The 23,464-nt window shown below is 38.6% G+C and overlaps 1 protein-coding gene and 1 non-coding gene across 5 annotated transcripts in view; one reads left to right on the top strand and one right to left on the bottom strand.

Annotated features, from left to right (window-relative positions):
• The window catches only part of FNDC3B (fibronectin type III domain containing 3B), a 295,396-nt gene that overhangs the window by 25,299 nt on the left and 246,633 nt on the right, over positions 1-23,464 (top strand). The window lies entirely within an intron of this gene.
• Positions 22,851-22,922, bottom strand: TRNAA-GGC. Its single transcript has one exon. It is a non-coding gene; the product is annotated as a tRNA-Ala (tRNA).

The raw sequence follows: 23,464 nt of genomic DNA, 5'->3' as shown, positions 1-23,464 counted from the left end.
TCTTGGAGTCAAGAGTTTATGATATTAAAATAAGACCCTTGGCTATTTCTGGAGTGTGTTAGCTAATCTACCTTGTGGTTTTCTTTCCGTGGAATTGGTGAAGAAAGAGACAAATAAAATCCCAAACCGAGTCACAGGAAAGAATGAACACTCCTCTGGGCATACCGTTGTGTGGGATAGTCATAAATTCTACTGCCTGTGATGGCTGATGCGCGGGGAAGAGCAGAGTTGTAGCTCCCTGGCTGTGGACGGTGAGACCGGTGCACATGTGGTATGACTTTTAACCCTTACCTTTTTTACTTTAAACCAAAAAACCGTATATTTTTCTTAGGTGAGTTTGTTTTTTAAAGATGGTAATTATGAAAAATTTCAAACATATACTACAAATGTAGAGGATAGCAGTGGGTCCCTGTGTTCTTGTCACCTGCCCTTAACATCCGTCAGCTCATGGTCATACTCGTTTAGTCTTTACCCCTGTTCATCCCCACTCCCTGCTGTACTGTTTTGATGCAGACCCCACACCTCTTATTTAATCTCTAGTTATTTCACCATTTTTTTTTCAGCATAAGTTTTCTTCTAGTTGAAAACTTTCCAAATGAAATATTGGCATTTTTGCTACACAAATTGGTGATTGGGAATATAAAATTTCTAACTAATCAGTACTTTTCAAGTTGACTTTGGTTTTGGCTCACAAACTTTTTTTTTCCTGAAATGGGAAAAAAGGTTATTTGTAGTAACAAACAAGTGAGTCTTTTGGTAGTATTAAAAATTAGCTTATTTTTCAGACTTAACTTTTTTTCTTATTCAAAAGAATTACTTTTTCATCAACTTTCAAACTTTTGTGTAGGACCATAATGTTGTTCAGTTTTATGTGTTTCCAGCCTTTATATTTCTCAGCTTTTTCAAACAGGATGAACTTTAGTGTACCGTAAGTTTATGCAATCATCAATTTAGGCACTGCTGATTTGGAATTTTCAGTAAATTGGATATAATTTTAATAGCAGGTTTCTATTCAGGGAACATATTTGTGAATTTAACCTGACATGGAAAAACTAACCTGGTTTATATATACATGCAATTAATTGAGTGATTAAATTTATTATGAGTAATAAAATCTGAATTAATCTTTATTCTTTCTAGATTAAGATCCTGTTTTGTGAAAGGTAGTCAAACTTAAAAGGCAAGTTTTGGCTCATGAACCTTATCTTTTCTCTTAAGTGTTCTAAGATAGCATGGAGATTGGCTGTTACAGCCAGTCACACATACTAAAAGGAACAAAATACTCATTAACTAGAAAGGCTATGAGCATTTTTAAGGCCTTGAAGCATACTTAGGGCTTCATAATAATAACAGCAAATATTTGCTTAGTCTTGCTGTTCTGAGCACTTGCTGCTTTGAGCACTTAACGCATTTAATCCTTACCGCAGTCCTGTGAGGATGGGTGCTGTAATTATCCTTGTTTTACAGACAGGAAACAGGTATGGGGAGTAAGTAACCTGTCCCAGTTCCAGAGCCATAAGTGGTTGAACCAGGGGTAGAATTCAGTAGTTGGACTCCAGAGTGTTGGCTCTTAACAGCTCTGCTCAAGTGCCTCACTTGGTTTCCAAGCGGAAATACTAGTTCCTGTGCAAAATACTTGTCCCTCACCTTTTCATCAGTGAGAGTCTGGCCATTGTAGAGAAGTGCTGCCCCATAGAATTTTGTGAAATGATGGAACTATCATACTATCTACAGTATCCAGTTGGATAACCACTAATCACATCGAGCCCTTGAAATGTGGCTAATGTGACTAAGGAACAAAATTTCAAGTTCTGTTTATTTTTAATTAATTTAAATTTAAATTTAAATAGTCCCATGGAGCTTCAGTATTGGACATTGCCATTTGAGAGCCCAAAAGACCTGGGAGAACTTATAGTTTGCGTTTTCCTGGGGGTAATGACAACCTCTTGACATTTTATGACCGTCAGTATCTCGACCTCATTTGGGCTGTCAATGGTTGTATCATTAAATAGTAATGATTTTAATGAGAGTGAAAATATTTTTACAAATGAGATAGTTGACTGTTTAAAACCTTAATACTTAACAACAAAATACTGTTTGATCACCAACAGAAGAGATCCTCAGCGTACCACATCTGGAGACATCTCCTTGTTAATTGCTTTGTAGCTGAGCAGAAATTGCTTTGAAAGTCCCTTTGCTTTTTAGCCTTGGAGGGGAGTTCTTGCTTTGTAATGAGTCCAGCTCCCTGGTCAAGCTTAACATCAAGGAGTGATGGATGATAAGACAGTAACATGGCCTTTGTGGGCCAAAAGCAGCCCTTCAGAGCAAGCACGTGGCTCACCTTTCTCGTCCAACCTGCCTCAGTAGAATTGTGTTGAAAGAGCTCCCATCTATGAAGATACAACAAGAAAACTCAGTGGTAATGAAGCCAGATTTTATTTCAAATGAGACCACATAAACTATGATTTAGTTGATAAATCGTGCCTCCTATAATGTGCTTTCATCTCAGCCTTTATGAGGCCCTTAAACCTAATTATTTTAATCTTTTCTTTATGTTGATGAAAAGGGCCAGAGTGGTGGTTTCCATCAGCAATGGTGGGGATCTGAAATGCAGGCAAGCAGAGTCTCCAGATGGTGGCGGGTTTTGGACCTTAGCCACCAGGCAGACATAATTAAACATGTCTGCAGTCCCCTCATTTAGCAGTTCTGAAGCAGACATTTTCTTTGTTTATGGGATTGAACTGTTGTTATTGGCATATAAGTGAAGAACTAGAAGTACTATCGCCCGGTGCTGAAAGTCAGCCAGCCAGTGTTTCACACTGGATCTGGAACTCTGCTTTGAAAGGTTTGAGTGGAGAGAAGCTTCCACCAAACTTTGGGAATTAGCATGGTGGTGGGAAGTTTTCAACAGGTCCTGTTGGCTCAGTTCTTATTTGTAATTTTCAAACGTAGCAAAGTTGGAATGTAGAGAACCAGGACTGGGTGTGAAACTGGATTGGGACTTGAGGGAGGGAAGTACTGAATGGCAGGTGAAACATACCGGCTTCCTGGCTTCAGCTTCTTACTAAAGTTGGGTGGATCATTTGGTTGCTGTGGACTTTTTTTCCACTTGGTAAAACTTCTTTCAGGATGGGAAACCATGTATCACTAGAGAGTGATTTGACTTCTTGAAAAGAGAATTACAGTTTATTTGTAGAATGAAAGGTAGCTATGATGAGTGAGTTCCCATGTTTACTCTGACTGTTTCATTGCCAATAAACTCTCTATTTACACTTTTAATGATGATTTAAGGAGCAGGTGAACGTTATTTAAAGGCATTTGCAGTGAGTTTTTCTCCTGCAGGTGACTGTACAGTGTGTTCTGTAGCTACCTTTTTCACTGAAGCTCTAGAACTGAGTTGGCTTCAGTGATGAGTCTGTGCTTCTGTAGTTTGAGTAAGTTTACTGACTTTGCTTCATGTCCTTTTCACTGAGAAACTTATTATTTTAGCCAGAAAAATAAAATTACCTTTCTTTTGTGCTTTTTTTTTCCCTGGCCCCTTTCCTTTCCATATGAGCCTTACTAATGGGAAGCCAGGCCTTCTGTGATGAGTTTGGGATAATGTTGCACTGCATCTTCAAGCAAACGTTGTATCACAGGATGGTGACTCTGGATGAAAACTTCCTCTGGCTATGACCTTGCAAAAGATGTATTAAAATACAGTTGTCTCCAACTGAATTTTGACATAATTTGGACCCTGTTATTCCAGTTGCTTAATTGAAAATACGCCTCTGCCTTTAGACATGTCTTCATACAGTTGATGGGATGCTGGTGCTGAACCATATATAGCTTGTGACTGTTGTGACTGGCACTGAGGTAGCCCCATTGCTGTGCAAGTAGTAGCAGTGGTTCCAAAATTCCACCGGGCGGCATTCACATCTAGTTCTCTATTTACAAATCCTGCGGACTCTATAACTGAGAAGCTGCACATGTGCGTGAGTGTGTGCTCACACATATCAAATCAGTCCACACGCACACACACAGCAGCAGCTTGTCCCAAGGACTTGGAGTGACAATCGAGTCTTCAACTCTTCTTAAAAAGGAAAAATTTGCACAAAGTTAAAACTTAAGTAAGTAAAAGACATCCGATTAGTTCTGTTTTAAGAGCAGCCCTTGACTTCACGCTTTTGCATGTTAGAACTTGTCTTAGAGTCGATGAGGCTTGTTGCGCATGACTCTGTACTCTTGCCTTCTGGCTGTAGAGGATGATTTCCTGGTGAAGGATGTCGCAGGTGTCTTAGTTTGCTACTTTTTAGCATGAGGTATGCTTTAAGGGCCGGGGAAAAAATCAGGTAATTTAAGTCTGTTTTGAGACACATGGAAAGGAAGCTATTTTGTAACTATTGGGCACGTGAAACTTGGCAGGACCCAAGTCAATTAGTGGCCACAGTCACGTGACTGATTACCGGTTGGGGACCCACAGTTAGCTTATTGCAGACCTACATCTGGCATAATTGATGTTGTCATCAGTATTAAACTACTCACCCTGCTCTGCCAACCTTCCTGCAATAACAAAAGTTTCTTGCTTTACATGTGTGCAAGTTTGTGTGACTCTATGTGTGTATAGAATTAGAGTTTTAACCATGACCCAATCACAACTAGTTGAACTTCTTGATTTTAATAACACATTAGAAAAACTCAGGATTCCATTACTTCCCTACTCCCTGTATTTGGGAAGCCTGTGGGTTTCTTCTTACCAAGTCGAATAAGAGGAAGATTGCTCCAAACCATGTTATCCTGTACCTAGGACCTGAAAGGAATACAGAGAAGGACAGGCCTCCAAAACTTGCACACTGACTTAAAACATGAATTAATATAAATTTTAAATGTTCGTTGCTGGTTTGTCATGGAAGTTAGTGGGTTGTTTCCTGAAGGGTTTGCTGTAAGGAGTCATTTTGTTCTCTGAGAGAAGGGTGGAGGGTAGTGAAGATGTAGGTGGGACTGGATTGGTAGGGAATTGTATGAGCAGGTCTCATTCATGCTTCCTTCCTACTTTGCTGCAGATACTTAAAGATTAGAAGTTAACTTCCCTTTATGGGGAAAAAACATGGCAAGGGATGTTCCAATTTCAGAGATTTTAATTTACGTTTTGCAGCTTATCTCAGGGCAGAATTTCTTTTGGTTAAGAGTTATCTAATACTTTTTTTTTTTTTTGGACAATAAGATGTTTTTACTTGTCTTTGTGTCTTCTGAAACTTCAAAAGAAGAGGCCTTTATTTTAATTTTTCCTTAATGGTTTTTATCATATTTGAGCTCTTGAGCACTGTAAAAATGGTATATGTATATGAAGTCCCCATTATCTCTTTTTCCTGAAAATTTATAGATCAGATCATCAGAAGATAAATACAGTTGTATTTTTACAACTGTAGGTTTACAACAAACAATTTTAATCTGTTAGGCACTGGGGAGGCCATCTAACTCTGCATTCCAACCAGTGCCAAAACTCCCCTATGTGACATTTTGACACATGGTCATGAGACTGTGCTAGAGTTACTGTGATCCACTAACGAGACAGTTGGACAGGGGTCCTGGAGACCAGCTCCCAGGCCTGGTTCTACCCCTAACTATCAGTTGGCTTTTGGGTATCTTTACCATTATGATTAATGAGGTGAAAGAATCAGACCAGATGGTCACTAAGGTTTCTTTCAGTTCTTGATTTCTGTGAATATTTGCTAACAAAGTTTCTTTAACTTTAAGAAATAGTTAATTTTTTGGACATGTTTCATTTTTATAATGAACCCAAATGGTCATGGTTAAAGATCGATTTTCTGTTAGCACTGTTTTTCCACGTATTTTGATTGGGACCCACGTTGAGACACATACTTTACCTTGTAGTCCAGTGTATAGACATACATGGAAATTTTCAATATGTATAACCAAACCAAGAGTCTTATAAATCAGTACTTGCCTTTACTCTTTGTGGTGCAGTTCTATACTATTCTATTTTATTTAAAGGAATGCCAGTTAGTGACCCACTAAATTGATTATATGACCCAAGAATGGGTCTTGACCTGTAATTCAAAAAACTCTACTCCATAGCCACCTGGAACAAGTGTGTTTCTTCTTCCACGTGACAGCCTCTCAAACTCGACTTCAGCTGGCTTGGTTGCCTTTACTGCTTCTCTCCTACAGGCTGAAGGTCCCCAGGGTTCAAAGCTTTTCCGTGTATGAGTCGATATTTTGACTCCCCACCACTGTGATCACTGTGATGAACTGTGGTAACTTAACGTTTGTGTCCTTCTTAAAGTAACGGCGACCAGAGGAAATGTAATTTCAAAATACAATTTAACTAAGGCCAGCCCTTTCTTCTGCTTCCTTTCCTGCTAATGCCCACTACACGTTACACAGTTTTCCTGCAAATACTTGTTCCGCACATGTTTACTGAGCACTGCTGTGTGTTAGGACTGTTTGTAGTGTTTGGGGATACAGCAGTGGGCAGAAGCCCAGTCCCTGCTCTCGGAGAGCTGTGTCGTAGGGAGCCGTGCTGGCTGCTGGAGTGTGTCCGCGGTGGCAGCCGGGACCGCGCCCTCGGAGTGCTCCCTCAGCGCGCAGTCTCGAGGGCTCCTGTATAGCTCTGTGTTGTGTGCTGGTTAAGGCATTTCCCCTCCGAATTGTGAGCTCTTCCTGCCTTTCCACTTCACCGCACATCTCAGCGAAGATGAAATGGCAGCTTCTTGGGGAGATAATATATGTATGAAGCATTTTAAAATGTTAATTCTTCAAAAATAAGTTAAGTGGAAATTAGAGCTTAAAAAAGGACCAAAGTACAAAAATACTAAATTATTTTTCCTGAGTTTCAGAGTGAAGATTGAAAGTTTCTTTAGTATGTGATGAAAGCCCATGAGTTCAGGTCGCAAGGGCATCAAGAGGGGTCTTTAACTTTTGGGGACAATGACGTATACTCTTAAAATTTAAACTATTTCTAGAGTGACTTTGGCATGGTTAAATTTGGACCAATGTTAATAGTTTTAGTTTATAGTTAAAAACTGAATTCAGTTAACTAAAATGGGCATTATATATCAAGTAATACATTGGGGAAGAGCTTTGAGTCAGTGAAGTAAAAATGTGGTTCCTATCTTCAAAGCTTGCATTTGAGCTAGAATATCTACGTACATGAAATGATATAAACTAGTGATCAGGCCACATAAGTACAACTTGAATGTGATTATAGATAAGTAGAGCAAATAACTGGAGACCTAGAATTGGAAGGAGGTGGGAGTGGATTGTTCTAAGTTGAATGTAACTTAAGGAATCGAAAGCATTAAAAAAATCTGCTTAGGTGAAGTTGCAGTTTATTTACCTTTTAAAAAATAGTTAGAATTTCTTTTATTTGAAAAATTAGCAAAGTAGGAATTTTTGGAGAAGATGTAAATATATTTCTAACATGGGGAACTAGTATTTAGAATGAAAGAGCAGGGGAGCAAGCCTTCAATATGACATTATTCAGTCAGAATGGAATTGTATTGATTCCGGGGTGTGGATGTTTCTATGTGGTGGCATTTTCACACAGGACTTTTCCTTTACTTTATTCTGAACTACATAAATATCAATTAAAGCTTTCTAGTCCAAGTTAACAGATGGCGATGTATGCTGGATTTATAAACAAAGCCCTAGAACAATACTACACTTAATTGATGAATGCTCTCTCCCTTCTCTGAAGAAAGATTTTGGCCTCCAGTGTGGTTGTCTGAGAGAGAATTAATGAATTCTTTTCTATGACCTCATGTAGAAGGACTCTCACTATAGAAATAGTTGATTTTTCCCCCCAAGAAGACAACTTGAACACTTGTTAAGTTGCCTAGTAATTTTGAGTTCACAAAGATGGATTGAAAAAGTATTTGAGCAACTTGTATTAAAGTCACCTTAAAAAAAAAAAAGTCATATTTTTGTCTTTGGAGTAGAATGATGATTCACAACCAAAAAATAGTACCTAAAATAAAATGCTCAGAAAAGGAGAGCACGTCTAGTTCTGTGATTTCAGGCAAATTAGATTTATTTTAAACTTTTTTTCTGTGAACTTCCACTTGACATTCTTTAACATGAGATGACACTTTATGCTTAAAATGCACCCTTCCCCACTTACTTAAGATAAGTGAAAATGCTGTTTTGTAATAGTGCCATGCAAATGGAATCTTGGGGTTTGGAAAGGCGAGCCCAGGTGTCCACGTCCAGTGGAATGCTCATCCCTGTGCATAAGAAGGCGAGAGGAGCCGTTTGACCAGTATGACAATGTCGGTAGAAAATACTCATTCTCATTTGTTTGGAAATGATATATTTCAGATTGTGAAGAAGGCTATCTCATCTCTTCATCGTAGCTTCTTTGAAACAAGCACTAGGTTGATTCAGGTAAATATTTAAATATACTGAAGCATTTGGATTGCAGCAGATGAAAACACTGGCGCCTTTGGTTGAGGGCAATGTGTACAAAATGCTTTTGACTTTAATGATAGCTTTCTGCCTGCTGCCACCCAGGCGTCTTTCTTGTGCTCCTTGGTTTGAGGGTGGCAGTTCACATAAAAGTTCTGGAGCTTCCTGCCCAAGGCGGCCTTTTGCAGGGAGTTCTCCTGGGGGTGAGTGTCGCATGACTGCCCTGGGAATGTGTTTACTTGACTAGCTCTTGACGCTTGGATATAGGAGATGAAGAACGCACTGACCTCTTTTTTTGGATGTGTTTTTTTGGTTGTTGTTTAAGCTCTGATGTAGGTATTTTAGCAACCTTTGAGATAATAATGGCACACACCATATGGAAGTTGTGTGTTGTAGGACCTTAGCTGGGATTGACATTTGTATAAATCAGCATCCTCCCAGAATTAGGAAGACATGACATCAAAAATATGAATTCATAATTTCTTCTGTTAAGTACTATACATGTCATACCGTTAAAACTACACTGTAAGGATCTGGGATGAGGTCTCCGTATCCTCTGTCCTATGCTGATTGGGGTAAGAGACTAAATCTGCATTGAGCTGTATTGAGCAATCTGCAAGGTCCTCATGCCTGTTAAGTTCAGCGTTGGTCTCTGCCTTCCTGCAAAGCCGCCGTTTACCGTTGGAGGGATTTTGTGTGGAGAGCTGCAACTCCAGGTGCTCCTACTAGTGTTACAGGAGGAGAGACCAGGAAGAATAAGCCAGCAAGCGAATTGGGCTGATATTGATACAAAGACTTCAGATAATTAGGAAGAACTTTTGCAGGCAGGACGTTTTAATTTAATTTAATTTTAATTTTTTAATATTTATCTATCTATCTATCTATCTATCTATCTATCTATTTATTTATTTATTTATTTATTTATTTTAGCAGTCAGGACGTTTTTCCCATCAAAACAGGCATCTTGGGGGTATTCCTGTGTTGCCATTGTCAAGGTCTTACGTTCGCACTCAGTTGTATATACACAGAAGTTTGTGGAGATGGTAAATAATGCCTGGACAGCCACGATCTGGGAAATTGTCGATATCCTTTAAGATGATGAAATTCAGTTTCTAGTAAGGAAAGAAAGGACCTAGAGCAGTTTTTAAAGTGAGGTGTTTGTTCGGGGAGGGGAGCAAGACTGAGTTCTGATCAGTGCTGCGCCTTATTTTTTGGGTCTCTGCTTGTCATGAGAGAAGTATTGTTCCTGGAAATGAAAAAGCGTGGAGGCAGAAACTATTTCTTTGGGGAAGAAAAAAGATAAGAGGGTGGATTTTTGCACCGCTGGACTAGCTGTGGGCTTGGCAGCCTCGGGAACTGAAACCTTGTCTGTGTGGCTGTGGAAAATCTCGAATGCTTGGTTTTAAAATGGAAATCACAAACAGGGTCCTAAGACAAAAGAATGACATTAAGATAATAGAGGGTGGAGAAAGAGAAAAAGATGAATAAATAAAGCCAGTTATTGTTTTTCTTTTTTTAAAGGATGTATTAGGAATTTGTTTAAACCCCTAAATCAAGAAAACAGAGCTGTGGCAAAATCTAAAATACGAACAAGTTTTATCTTATGAAAAGTTCATGCTTCACTCTTAGGCCTAGTGCTAATGACATTCAGTTACCTGAAAGAATTATTTAAAAGGGAGGCTACCCAGTTTCATTAACTGCCTTGTGTCCAGGGCTTCGGAAGATCAGACGTCTCGTGAATTGACTATTGAGCTTGAGTGTGGTTCAACTGTTGCCTTATCCTGAGAGCTCTCACCCTTCAGCTCAAAGGCATCCTTTTGAATCTTCAAGTTTTGGCAGTACCCTTGAAGGAATGGAAGCTGCCCGCACCTGCTGTTTCACTTTGGCGTAAAGCCAGAAGGCCCAGCTCTCACCTGTAATTTGATGGTTGTCGTTCACTGAGGCCCCAAAGAGGAGTTAGTTACACCTTGAATTGAATGTGTTTATTAAGGACATTCCATGATTACACATAAAATAAATGTCTGTTAGATTCTCTGCATCTAGCTGTTAGGTAGTTTGAAGTTCTAACTCATCTTTTTTATATGAATTTCCTTAGAAATTAGAATCAGCTGAGAACTTCAGTTGCTTAAGTTGTTTCCCAGTGTTTGGAAATAGTGTATTAATGCTTTTTTGAGAATTGATTAACTAACCATCAGGGTGTCATTTTAGTCTAATGTTTTAGTTTAAAAGTTGCTGCATAAAGATTGAAAGTTGTGATTTATAGTAGTTTTTCAAAGATTCATCTGTCTAGTCGGTCAACTTTTTTATCTGTGTACTACTTTCAGGATTGAGTCAAAGACACTGATTGTTACTAGTAGTTTTCAGTTAATATGAGGAAAATGTGAAGTAAGAGTCAGGTTACCTTTTGGATTCTCCCATTTAGCAACCACAGAAATTTGCTTCTGTTTTTACCTCTCCCAATCATCACTATTTTTTCCACTAATCAGAAATGTAACCCTGGTTTCTGTGGTATTTCTTTTGTCTCACTGGCTCTTTGATCTTTGTTCTCTTTGTTTTTTCTTTACACAGAGCAAACCTTACTGACTTGAGTCTGGAATTTTGAGGTAATGGTAGTTATACTAATATTGTGGGGATTTTTATGTTTGTGTGTGAAAAGTGACTGTGTAAAGTGACTTACTGGGTTTTACAGTTTATAGGTGAAAATCTTAGGAACTTGTTCCATGTAGACATTGTAACAAAGGCATTTATTTGATATGAAAGTTATTTTCTGTCTTTTAAAATCTATGTAATGTACTGACTACATTGTTAAAGACTTTGTTTTTATTAGTGCAGTCTGGGGTTCACAGCAAAATTGAGAGGAGGACATGGAGATTTCCCACATGCCTCCCTACCTTCCGCACATGCACAGCCTCTCCCATTATCAATCTCCCCCACCAGAGTGGTACAGTTGTTATAATTGATGACTCTACATTGACACATTGTTATCACCCAACATCTGAATACATTTTTGAATGTGGAAAATAAAATTGTGAGCAGTCTTGTAAATTAGAAGGTTGAGTGGCTGTGTTGGTAAAGTTAGTAATAGGTGACAGATTTTGTATTCATACCTGTTTGCAATTAGTCACGCCTTTTGTCAGTTCCTCAGAGCAATTAGATTAGCACATTAAGTTTTTGGGTTTCAGAAATGAGCTTCAAAGTGTAAGGTAGTTAATGCTTACCTAATTGGCTAGGAAGAGTGTTTATTTCTTTTTAGGGAAATAATTTCCTCTTGTTTCATATTATCCAGCACATTGGTTGAGTGAAATTAATTGTTAACTTGAAACACATTTATTTTCTATGGGTGTAAATATTCCCAGAGTACATTTGACACTTTGATAATACTTAATTGTGGATTAGGTTCAGGGTTCCATGTGATATGTTGACATGCAAGTCAGAGGAGCCTATTACATTTACAAAAGTTCAATAACAAGAAACTCATCATTAACTAGGATTGCAGGAAGTAAGGAAATAGTGTTTTGGAATTTGCAATCTTTTATGTGTGGGAATTCTTTTCTGTACCAGTCTTGTAAATTAATATGAAAGCCTGACGAATATATATTTTTTCTCTTATAAACATTTCTCCTACCCCGAAATAATTTGAATAAAGTCAGCTTTATTCCTGTCTGCTGTAGTCATTTACTTTCTATGGATAAATAGTATTCCTTGTTATTTGCAAGGCTGATGTAACAGCACATCTGTTATATGCTTGGCATTTCTGCTTCTGGTGAAATGCTATTTGTGAAGATTTATCTGATCCAGATGTGTGACCGGCAAGCTACATTTCTAATTATAAGGACAGCCAAATTCCATTATAAGCACATCATGGGATTATAGGGCCAGGAGGCATCTTGAGAGGACATCTAGTTCATTCTCCAGCTTTTCAGCAGGACCACACTTCATAAACCACTCCAGCACTGAACAAAGCAGCAAAGAATGTTCCATCCATGTATAGGCTGAATGTGGAATCATTAGGATTATAACTAGAAAAAGAGACGAGTCCTTCTTGTCCAGCCCTCTTGCTTTGTGGGTAAACAGAGTCAGGCCCAGAGAAGTCTGACTTAATCTGGACTTCTAGGACTCTTCCTAGGACTGCCTCTGCTGTTTTCTGAAGTGGCCTGAGCTGAGGGAGAGAGGGTGGAAGACTTGATTGGAAATGCCAGGTTCACATCCAGATGTAGCTCTCTGGTTACTTCATTTAGAAGTGAGAGGTGATGAATTAGTGACGGCTGGATTCCATTGGAGTTTATTAATCATTTCTGAAACCTAACATGGAATGAGATCTTCCACAATAGCATGTGTATGTGTTTGTGTACACCAGTGATAAAGCACAGAGGAAATTGGGCTTGCATTTATAGCCAGAGGGTTTGCAAATGTTGTACATAAGCTTACTAAGAATGACATCTCTGAATAAATACGTGATTCTTCAACTTGATTTGACATTGTTGAGTCTAGGTTTGATTTTACACTAAGCTACTGGTGACCCTGTTGCTGTTTGATCATCGCTGACAGGAGACAAGGGACTCTGGCACCACAGACAGGAGCATACCAAACAGCATGAGCGCCAGCATGCTTGCGTCAGTTCCTCCTTGTTCCTAAGTCCCACAGGGTGATGTGGAGCGTCCAGGTGGAACTGTGTACACAGTGGGATTGTGGTTCTGCTGAGGGACACTACGCTTGGGGAAGCCAGGGCTTTTGTAGCACGCAGTAAGTGAACCTGCTTTTGTCCAGAGGAGAGCCACTATCCCATCTGACAAGGTTGTTCACTGTAAACAGAACTCTGAGAAATAGCCTGGACAAAAATGGTCAGGGCTTTGCCTTTTTAGCATACCTGGCATGACGTGGGAAACTGTCTCACAATGACAGTGTCCTGTAATTTCTGTCCATTTGGATGCTGTAAGGAAGACATGATCGAATAAAACACATTAGTGGCAACCTCACAGATAGTAAAGGACATTATGCAACTGTTAAAAAGCAAATTCATAGTAAGAGAAATTGGTAAGTGCTGGATAATCAGAAGAATGAAAATGGGAGGAAAATATGAAGAGCATAACTTTATTCCTTCTGAAATTGACATCTTATTGTGCTATTTCAGGATGTGGTCAGATCACATTATAAATGATCACAACCAGAAAACATCAGGGATTTTAAATCTCGTTTCTACACTGTTCAATCCATACGTCTCTTGTGAAATGAAAGTGGTAGCTGTGTGAACCCAGGCACAGGTTTGGCTGTTTCTTCACTGCATTGTGGCCTTGAGGTGCTTTGCTTTTTTAGTTTTTATTTTTTTATTTTTTAGAAAAGTTATTTGTACTCTTTATTTAAAAAAAAAAAAGAAAAAAGAAAAAGTTTCCCCCCAAACAATAGGGAGGCATACAAGAGTAAAAGCCTCCTTTTTACAGTGTCCTTCTAGCCCAGCCGGAGTTCACAGAGGTGGCCATAGTTCTTTGGCCATTGGATCAGGCAACATTAGAAGGGAGAGGAAATGTTAATGATTTTAGTGGCTACTTTTTGCTTTTGAAGAATCAGAATCTAAGTATGTGGGACATTTAAGAGGTATTCTGAATGTCTAGAAAGAATCATAATACTGCCTCATAAATCTAGCACTAAAATATTATATGTTCACTTTTCTCAACAGTAACTAAAGATTGTCTTACTATAACGGGCACTAGCTGGGTCAGGTAATAACATCTTTGTCTTATGGATAAAGAAACTGAGTTCTACAAAACTTACTTTGCCCCGTGGTTACATGTGAGCTGGGTTAGGCTTCTTACTGCTTAGAAAAGATTTTGGCCCCAAATAAAACCCTTGTAAGACATGAGACTAAATCTGTAGTGCTCTTAAGTCTGCTTATCCTGCTCTGTTTTTTTAAGTGTCACTTTCTTACGTACTACACAACTTGTTACTTTCATGGCTTGTTTTGCCTTACTAGAATGTGAACTCGGCCAGAACAAGGGTTTTTTATCTTTTTGTTTCTCTTGTGCACTGGTGAATTACCAATGTCTGGAACAGCATCTAACCTCTTGTAGGTGCTGAGTAAATTTGGTCATTAAATGAATCGGCACGTGGTATATTATCATACCTGGCGCTGTAGATCAATGAGAGTTCTTAGATAATGTTTCCAGCTTTGGGCAAGCGATTGGACATCTCTGGGTAACACTGATCGTCTCATCTGATAGGATCAGGTTTAATCTGTAAACTGGACAGGGGGACATGGCCTGCAGCAGATTTTGTTTTCGGCTTTGCAGTGTTTTTTAAAATATGGAAGCAACATTTGAAAATTAAGGGGTTTCATATAAAACAGGATTTCTGGTTTCTCATGAAAACCTGGCAGCAGGGGCTTGGGTCCCTGTGTGGCAGTGAAGGGCGTGAGCCCGGCATCACCTTGCTGTTCAGACAGGGGCATTTGCTCTCTTTGCAGTGGTCCGCGCCGCTCTCTGCTGACTCCTAGATACTAGGCTGACTGCCAGCTGTTCTTTTTCATCATGTGCAGTTTAATTTTTAAGTTTTTAAATATGAAGAAATATTTCTCTGTAGCCATGTTTTCCAAACGAGGAAACAAGGAAGGTAAACCACTTCACTTGTGCGGCAGTTAGGTGTTTGAGCCTCGCAGCCCCTCGATGTGATGATTATCTAAGACGTCCGCTTCTTTCAGGTCTAGACTTCTTATGATGGTAGTTAGGATTGCTGGCGGTATGCGACAGGGAAGAGATAGTGGCTCAAGACTTAGAAGAATGAACTTCAGTGGACGGGGTAGCATGGAATGTGAGACTGGGAAAAATGCTTCCTTTGTTGAACGGCTACTGCCTGATGGGTTCAGATGTTGAAAGTGTGTGGCCACATTGCTGAGTGCTCAGGTGCAGTGTTTGAAGGGCTCTAAAGGTGTATATTCTCTATTTGTACTATTTTCTGTCTAAGGAGATTGTATTTTTCTATTTGTAATAAGTGGCAGGAAATGCAAAAAATGTAGAAAAGTGTTTGGAAAAAGTGATACTTCATCCAGGAAAAGTGGATGTTTTAGGTTTGTTTTTTCCTTAAAGACTTGAAAAATTGAGCTTTGGATCTCTTAAATTTTTTTTTTTTTTTTTTTTTTTAATAAGAGGGAGGTGATTAGGTTTGGGGTTTTTTTTTTTTTTTTTTTTGAACCCAGGACCTCATGCATGCTAGGCATGCACTATACCACTGAGCTATCCCCTGGATCCCTTTTAATAGAAGGACAAAGGGCATACTCTTCCTAGAGGAAACTTGAGTAACTACACAATTTCAAATCATGCTTAATGTGGAAATATGACTTATATTTTTGTCATTATATAGGTGAATAAGATTGTGCAGTCCTTTAGATTCTTGAATTCCTTGTTTGATTACAGAGCTAACCATTGAATCCAATTTTCTTTGACTCTTTACCTAAAGATTGGGCTAAATTCTTCCATGAAGAAAGTGTAAGTGAAGTGCTGCTAACATATCATTAGTTAATCTCTGTAAAATAAAGATTTCACATAACTTCATTAGGAGAGTTGAAAATAATTAAGTAGCTTGAGCAGTGAACAGCAGTCCTTGGGAAAAGTTTGTGTGTTCAGAAAAGTTTGACCCTGGAGAGATTCTCATATTAGTTCTTTAAAGTCCAGCATTAAAGAACCTCTGGCTGTTCAATCCAGAATTCTCAAGCTTACTTGACAGCAGAATTCCTTTTTAACATAAGACGTTATCAGCATGAAGCAGAATATTTGTTCTACGGCATATAGTTTGGAAACTATCACCTTGGATGCACTTAGAAAAAACCAGAGATACCACATGTAGTTGGTTCCTGTTTCCAAATGGGTTTATCTGTTGCCCTCACCTTTACTTGGGTTTGCAGTTACATTTCTTCCAGGCTACTCCCAGAGACATCAGGCAGTGACATGGCTAAGACTTAGTGTAGAATCCAGATGGACTGTAGAGGATAGTTTTGAGTCATCTTTCTTTTGTTTAGAAAACAAATATATCTATATTGATTTCCTATTTTTTGGGTCGTATGCTTCTAGTTAAAGCATGTAACTTACCATGCCTGTGCTGTCAGCTCCCACTGCAGGTGTAGCCATCTTTTTCTTATCCTGTTGTTTTTTTTGGGGGGGAAACTTACAGTGACTAACATAGATAATACTTGTTTTTTCAGTAGTTGGCCTGGTTTGGGACTTCGTAGATAGAACCTAATGGACTGGGGGAAAGACAGTGGGATAATTAACATTTTTGGAATTTGATAAGTAAGAGTGGGTGTATATATGTGTGGGTGTTGTAAAGAGCTTATAACTTGGTTAGGTTTCCTTTATAAACTTAGGTAGAACATACACTTAGAAATTTGAAGTGATTTGAGAGGCAAGAGACCTTAACTCTTCCGTTAATCAGTGGTATGACCTCTCAAAAATAAGGGGTGGATTAGATAATCTTGAAGGTGCTGCTGACTTTAAAAAAAAAAACCTTAAAAATTTTATTGTGAATTTTAAGTGCTAAGGTTGTGTTTTTGGAATTAAAATAGGTTGTAACATGCTGCAAGAGAAATCAAACCCTCTTGGTGGAAAAGTTAATGCTGATGTAAAAATATGATTTGGAATCTTTGGTATTTGCCAGGGGCTACAAAGGATTAAATGATTCTCCATTTGCAGTCTTCTTGTACCACATGAAGGCTGCGGGAGAATTTAAGGGCCCTGGGCTGACCTCATTCAGAGATCTGTAGGTTGCCATCCACGATGGCAGTAAGGGTAGTGTAGTGTGTACTACTGCTGCCTTTGGATCTTGACATTTTTACCATTCATCACCTCAGAGTAAGTAATGAGAAGCTTAGAACCGGGGAAGTGTTTACCACATCTTGTCCCTGGAAAAGGCTGCAGCCTAAAGATGCTTATTGTTCAAGGTGTGACCTGAGTGAATGTTGTATGGCTATTGTAAGTTTTCTTTAAAGATATGTGGCTAAACAAAGTACTTTCTAGGGAAAATTTCTTTCAGCTAGAACTTTATTTATGACTCTGATCCCAAGTTAGTGAAACTACTACATTAGGATCACAGAATTTAGAACTGGAAGGGAATTTGCAGATCATCTAGTCCAACCACATCGTGTTGCAGATACATGAAGCCTCTGAGAAACCTAAGTCGCACAGCTGATATTCATAATAAAACAAATTAAACCCAAATCTCCAGATTGCCACCGAGATCCTCTTTCCTCATATTATGTAGATTTCAGGCAATGTATGCAGTGCTAGAATTCCTTGTGACATATTTAAAAAATTGGCGTATAGTTTACATACAGCAAATTGCACAAATCTGAATCTTCACAGGGATATTTTGACATGTAATTGATCATTTAGAAACTGATTTTAAAGTAAATTCTACAAAAGGTAGCTGTTGTGAGAGTGATATTTGTGTTGACAGCATTCTAAAAAGTATGTGATGTTTAAAGTGATTAGCTTGCACGGAAGATATTTATCCAGCAGTAAGACTTTTTTTTTAATGTTTCCCTGTGCTATACAGAAGAAATCTGTTTTTTATCTATTTTTATATATAGTGGTTAACATTTGCAAATCTCAAACTCCCAAATTTATCTTTTCCCACCCCCTTTCCCTGGTAACCATAAGATTGTTTACTAAGACTTTTAAGATGTATAGACAATGGCCAAATAATATTCAGGGTTCTGGTTTAACTGATAGGGAAAGTAGCTTTCTTATGGACAGAAAAGGCATTGAGAGAGAGCTGACTTGACATGGTGTTGAATTTCACACAATTAGCTTTGAATGAATAGTATTTTCACTGTACTGTGAGCTTTTTAAACTCACAGTGAGTGATACCCATAGGACTTTGCATAAGTAAAAATTAGTTTAGAACAAATTATTTATTTTACTAATTCTAATTTCTGAATTAAATAGATGAATAATGAATGCATGAAAACATCTTTTAGAATATATGTTACAGGGGTACAGTATAAGATTAGGGCAAGATGTTTTACTACAGGATTTTCTTAAACCCTGGAAAAAAACAGTAAGAATTCATTAGTGAATGTTGGCGACAGAATGCGATGTGGCACAGCCGTCTGCAGAGATTTGGAGGATTTCCCTGTGACAGTCTGTACTGAATTATCAGTTGATTGAAGGTAGGGGGTAGGTGGCAACATATACCACACCCAAGTTGAATGTCAGATTTATTAAGCCCTCAAGCAGTATGATGATTTTAGATTTTAATTTCAGTCGTAGCAATGTCTTAAATACCTTTGACAGAGGATTTTGGAACATTTTTAAAAAGTCTCAATAAGGCTGTCTTGTAAAGATCAGGGGGATGGAAGTTTGAAAATCTCACTATTTGTTATTTGAAGGTCTTTTGAAATCTTAACCCAATTACAAAGTTAGCCAAATGTGCAAAACTGGATTTCCAGTGTCTGCATAGTGCCAGGCTCATAAGACACCCAATAAATATTTGGAAAACTGAGGGAATGAATTTGCAGCTCTGTCAACTCTGCTTTATGTGATCTCAATCATACATGTGATTTCAACATGTATTATTCATTGATAGTAGTGCTCTGGTTGTAGTATCTGTCAGATGTGATGTCTGTAAAATGAGCTGAGTAGTTGTGCTTAATCCTAATATCGTAATTATTAAGTGTTGATTAAAATTTTACAATATTAGTCAATTTTGAATTCTCAGACATAAATATTGTCTCTGAAATGATAAACATATTAGAGGTGGAGATCAGAGGCTTTGTGTCTACAACTTGTCCAGCATCAAGTGTATCTCCTCTTTTCTGCTACTGCATTTCTTGGTTGAACAATCGAGTGGAGTGGTCCCTGGTGCTTTTTCTAACCAGTGGATGGCAAGTATGTGACATGGATCTGCACAGTCTTTAATTTCACTACCTTGGCAGCCATGTCTAATTATCACTGTGCCAGGGCAGTGAGTCTTTCTCAGCACTGCAGGGCAGACAGGCACCGAATCAATCGGAGTGGGCATGTGAGAAAAAAACTGGGGCTGTCACCAAACAGCTACGTTAAGAAGCTGGAGAGGGATTTGTGCTTAGAACACAGAAAAAGTTCTTAAATGAATCAGAATAACCCAGGTTTCCTGATTCTCAAGTGTAGTTTTTTCTTTTTTATCACTTTGACTTCTCATGTCACAGGATAGGATTGTGAAAATAAACTGAAATGATATCCTTACTTAGGGTTCAGCTCACAAAATTAAAACTAAGTCATTCTATACCTTGTTTTATCTAGGTACTGAGGATAATGTAGCTAATTTAATTCTTCATCCCAGTAATCTCTTCAGTGACTATGAAGAGTTTGGGAAATTTACTGAAATAAGGCAGGGGTTATAGAGCTGGGGAGAGGGAATAGAATGAAATAAAACTTTTCTGAAGTGCTTGGGAAAATATTTTTTTAAAGTAGCAATTGTTAGAGGTACAAGTATGTCTTATCTGTTAAGTAGAGCAGGTAGGAGCTCCACTTGGCGATGCTCTTGAAAGTTTGAGCCTCATTTAAATTTGTTGTAGATGCTTCTTTTCATATGTTTAAATGGGATGTTTCTCAATTATTTTGAATTATCAAGATTTTTATTTATTTAATATTAAAATGTGAAAAGAGGCTGCAGTTTTAAAGAGGTGCAAATTTTTCCATAATTAGCAAACACCTGAAAAAATTATTAGAAATTACAGTAATCTGATTTTTTTTTTTAGATTTAGGAATGGGCATTGTAGTATCAAGCACTTTGTAACTTCCCAGTGTTCTAAAGAGTATATATATATATTTATATACATGTATGTATGTGTTTGTGTTTGTATATATTTGTTTTGGAGCATCTTAATTTTAGCTTTATGGAATTAACCTTGTCACTACAGTTGCTAGAAATATAAGAATGTATATATTTATATATACCTATCAAATGTGATACAAAACTTACTAGCGTCTTCAGAAAGTTGGCTTTTATTTTAGCACATGTGGAATTTGTGTTTGTTCATCTTCACGAGTAATCACTGAAGAGCAATTTTCAAAATTGTGTTCCTTCCAGGAATATCAGCTGGAGTGCTCTGGCATTTCACTGACCTTGTGTTGTGTGTATGGGTTGGGGGCAGAGATGAATGGCTTTACTTCAGAGAATAAGATTGCAGATTATTATTTACAAGATGGGCCAGTTTTCTTTGTTCGTTTCATGACCATGGCATGGACCTCTGACCTTAAGGACTTTTCTCTCAAATGCTTCTGTAAAGCCGTCGTCTCTAACAGGAAAACCAATGCACACTACAGGTCTCTTTGAGAGGGGGTGGTAGTGTCTTCTTGGAAAAGAACAGCAAACCTCGTGTGTCAGACAGAAGCAGTACAGAAGTGACAGGTCTCCCCACGCTGAAGATCTGTTTAGATACCTCAGCAAACCCAGAAGTATGAATAAACTGAACTTAAAGGAGTGGCTTCTTAGGTATTAAGGAATTCATCAAACATGTGAGTGAGTACCACATGCCAGTGCCTTACACCAGTATCCTGAGGACCTTTTAATAGGTACACATTCTCCAGTCTTAGAAAAGAAAATTCTTCATCAAGTTATTTAATTTCCCCCTACATCAGATAGGGGAGAAAGTTGCATAAGACACAGTATTTGGATGTAATAAGTGAACCGAATGGAGGAAAGGGTCCTGGCCTTGAGTGTCTCTTGAATCTTTAGAGATGCTCAAGCCATCAGATGTGGAAGAAAGTCCAGCAGTCCTTCACCCTCCTTTCACTCTTGAGACAAAGGCCCAAAGGGTTCTTAGAGGTCATTGTGAGTTGGAGTAATCTTGAGGTGTCTAATTTAAGCAGCAGATAAGACCTGGACAGAATGAGTGGATGTTCTAGGAAAGAGGAGAGTAACAAGAACAAAATTTCAGTGGTCACATGCTCCCTGGAGCGTTACCACACTGGTTAGAAGGGAGAGTTGTGTGGGTAGAATAGGAAATACAGTGATATAGGGAGGGTGACTCTAGAGGATCTGTTCGGCCTGAGAAGTGTTTTTGAGGTACAGAATATATTTAGCTTATATATACAGCATTAGGAAAGATCTAAGACTGTTAACTTGAGTGTATTTTACGGCTTTTCTGGGGTGCTTAGTGAAAATGCACCACTGCCCTTCCTCGGATGAGGGCTATCCAGGCCTCTCTCCAGAGAGTCTGATTTAGTAGCTGTGAGGTGGACTGAGGGCTCTGTATTTTTAAGCAGCTTTGGGATATATTTCACAAACCATACAGTTTACTCATCTATGATGTAAAATTCAGTATTTTTTTTTTAGCATAATCACAAGGTTGTACAGCCATCACCACTATCAAATTCTAGAACACTCTGTACCTTCTAAAAGAAACCTCGTGCTACCTAATAGCACTCACTTCCCACCCCACTCCCACACCTAGCCAGCCCCAGGCACCCAGGAGTCTACTTTCTGTCTCTAAAAATTCACCTATTCCGGACATTTCATGAAAAGGAAATCATATGGCCTTTTGTGACTGGCGTTTTCACTTAGAAAATGTATGAACCTTGGAAAATTGTTACGCTCTCGGGTTAGTTCTTCATTCCTTTTTATTGCTGAATAACTTTCCCCTGTATGCGTATACCACGTATGGTTTATTCTAGAGTTGATAGATGTTCGGGTGGTTTCTCTTCTTTTGGCTTTTATGAATAATGCTGCTAGAACATTTGTGAGGAGTGTGCATTTCTGAACAAGTGCCCCACCTGACCGTGCTGCAGAAGTTCCTGCACCACACCTGGAGAAACACTGACCGGCGCAGTCACGTCAGCAGAGCTCCTGCTTCCGCAGTGCGCAGTCCCTTGTGCACATCTCTCATGAGCGGTACCCTAGTCTCTGTGTGAAGAAGGGCTGGTTTGTGTGAGACTGGGTAGTGGCCAAGTGGAAGTGACGTTCTGGAAGGTATTACGTGGTCTATGCTCAGGGATGAGTGGACGAAGGATGGCAGAGAGGGTTAGTAGGCAGGATAAGTTGGTTTGGAATCTAGAAGTCATTTGATTCAATTCCTGAACTAGGGCGCTGCTCCTGCTGGTAGTGGTAATAGACAGGGTTAGAGGTAACAGACTTTATTAAAGGAAGACTCTTTTCAATGGCTGTGATTTTAAAATAGTCAACACTATATTTTTAACTGACTCAGACACAGTTATGTCTAATTCTGACCTTATCTATTCCTATCATCCTGTTATTCTAAATAGTGTTTTTATGGACTGTTTGAGAGAGGAAATCCGGGATAACTAACTGAAGGGTATAGAATAATAAAAAAAAAATGCTGGGTTATGATATTTTGAAGCCTCTGGTCAAGTAGGGATGTTTAGATACTGTGCAAACCTGTGTCAGAACTGAACTTTTTGAGATTTCTTTTTATGTATTCTATTTTTTTTTTTATTTTCAATTTTATTTTTTTCCCTTAACGGAGGCGCTGGGAATTGAATCCAGGACCTCATGAGTGCCAGGCATGTGCTCTACCACTGAGCTACACCCCCGTCCCCTCAAAGTTCCTTTTTAGGTTCGGGATTCTCTGATATATCTTGAAACTGAAAATAGCTTCTAGGAGTGAGTTGTCATCGCTGCTAGTCAGCTCAGCTGTGCCTGGGTGACGAGGAAACCATACCTGCGAGCTATTGCACAGATTTAGAAGATGGGGCTGCCACAATCAGTGACTCTTATCAGGAAGTAGTAGGTGTTTGTATAATAGGATTATCATTGACTAGTGATCCATTATCCACTAGATTCTCATTTTTTTCATTAGATTATTTGACAGATATGATGAGATTGGTTTTAAGATGCTCCCCATTCTGTATGCATTTTTTCCCCTAACAAAAAATCACCAAAAAAAAAAAAAAATCAGGACATATTGATAAAAAATCCTTCATCCTGCCTACCTCACCATAAACAATGTGAACACTTTGGTGTATTTTCTTCTATTTTTGTTCTGTGTGAAAAATAAACATATTCCTAGTTTTGCAGAAATAAGACTACAGTGTAGACCTTCTGTTTGTTAACCTGTTATTCCTCTGTTTTATTT

The sequence above is a fragment of the Camelus ferus genome, chromosome 1, assembly GCF_009834535.1.
Source record: "Camelus ferus isolate YT-003-E chromosome 1, BCGSAC_Cfer_1.0, whole genome shotgun sequence".
In the NCBI taxonomy this organism is placed as follows: Eukaryota; Metazoa; Chordata; class Mammalia; order Artiodactyla; family Camelidae; genus Camelus; species Camelus ferus.
Note: the sequence above shows the minus strand (reverse complement) of the source record. Positions and strands in the feature narration are given on the sequence as shown.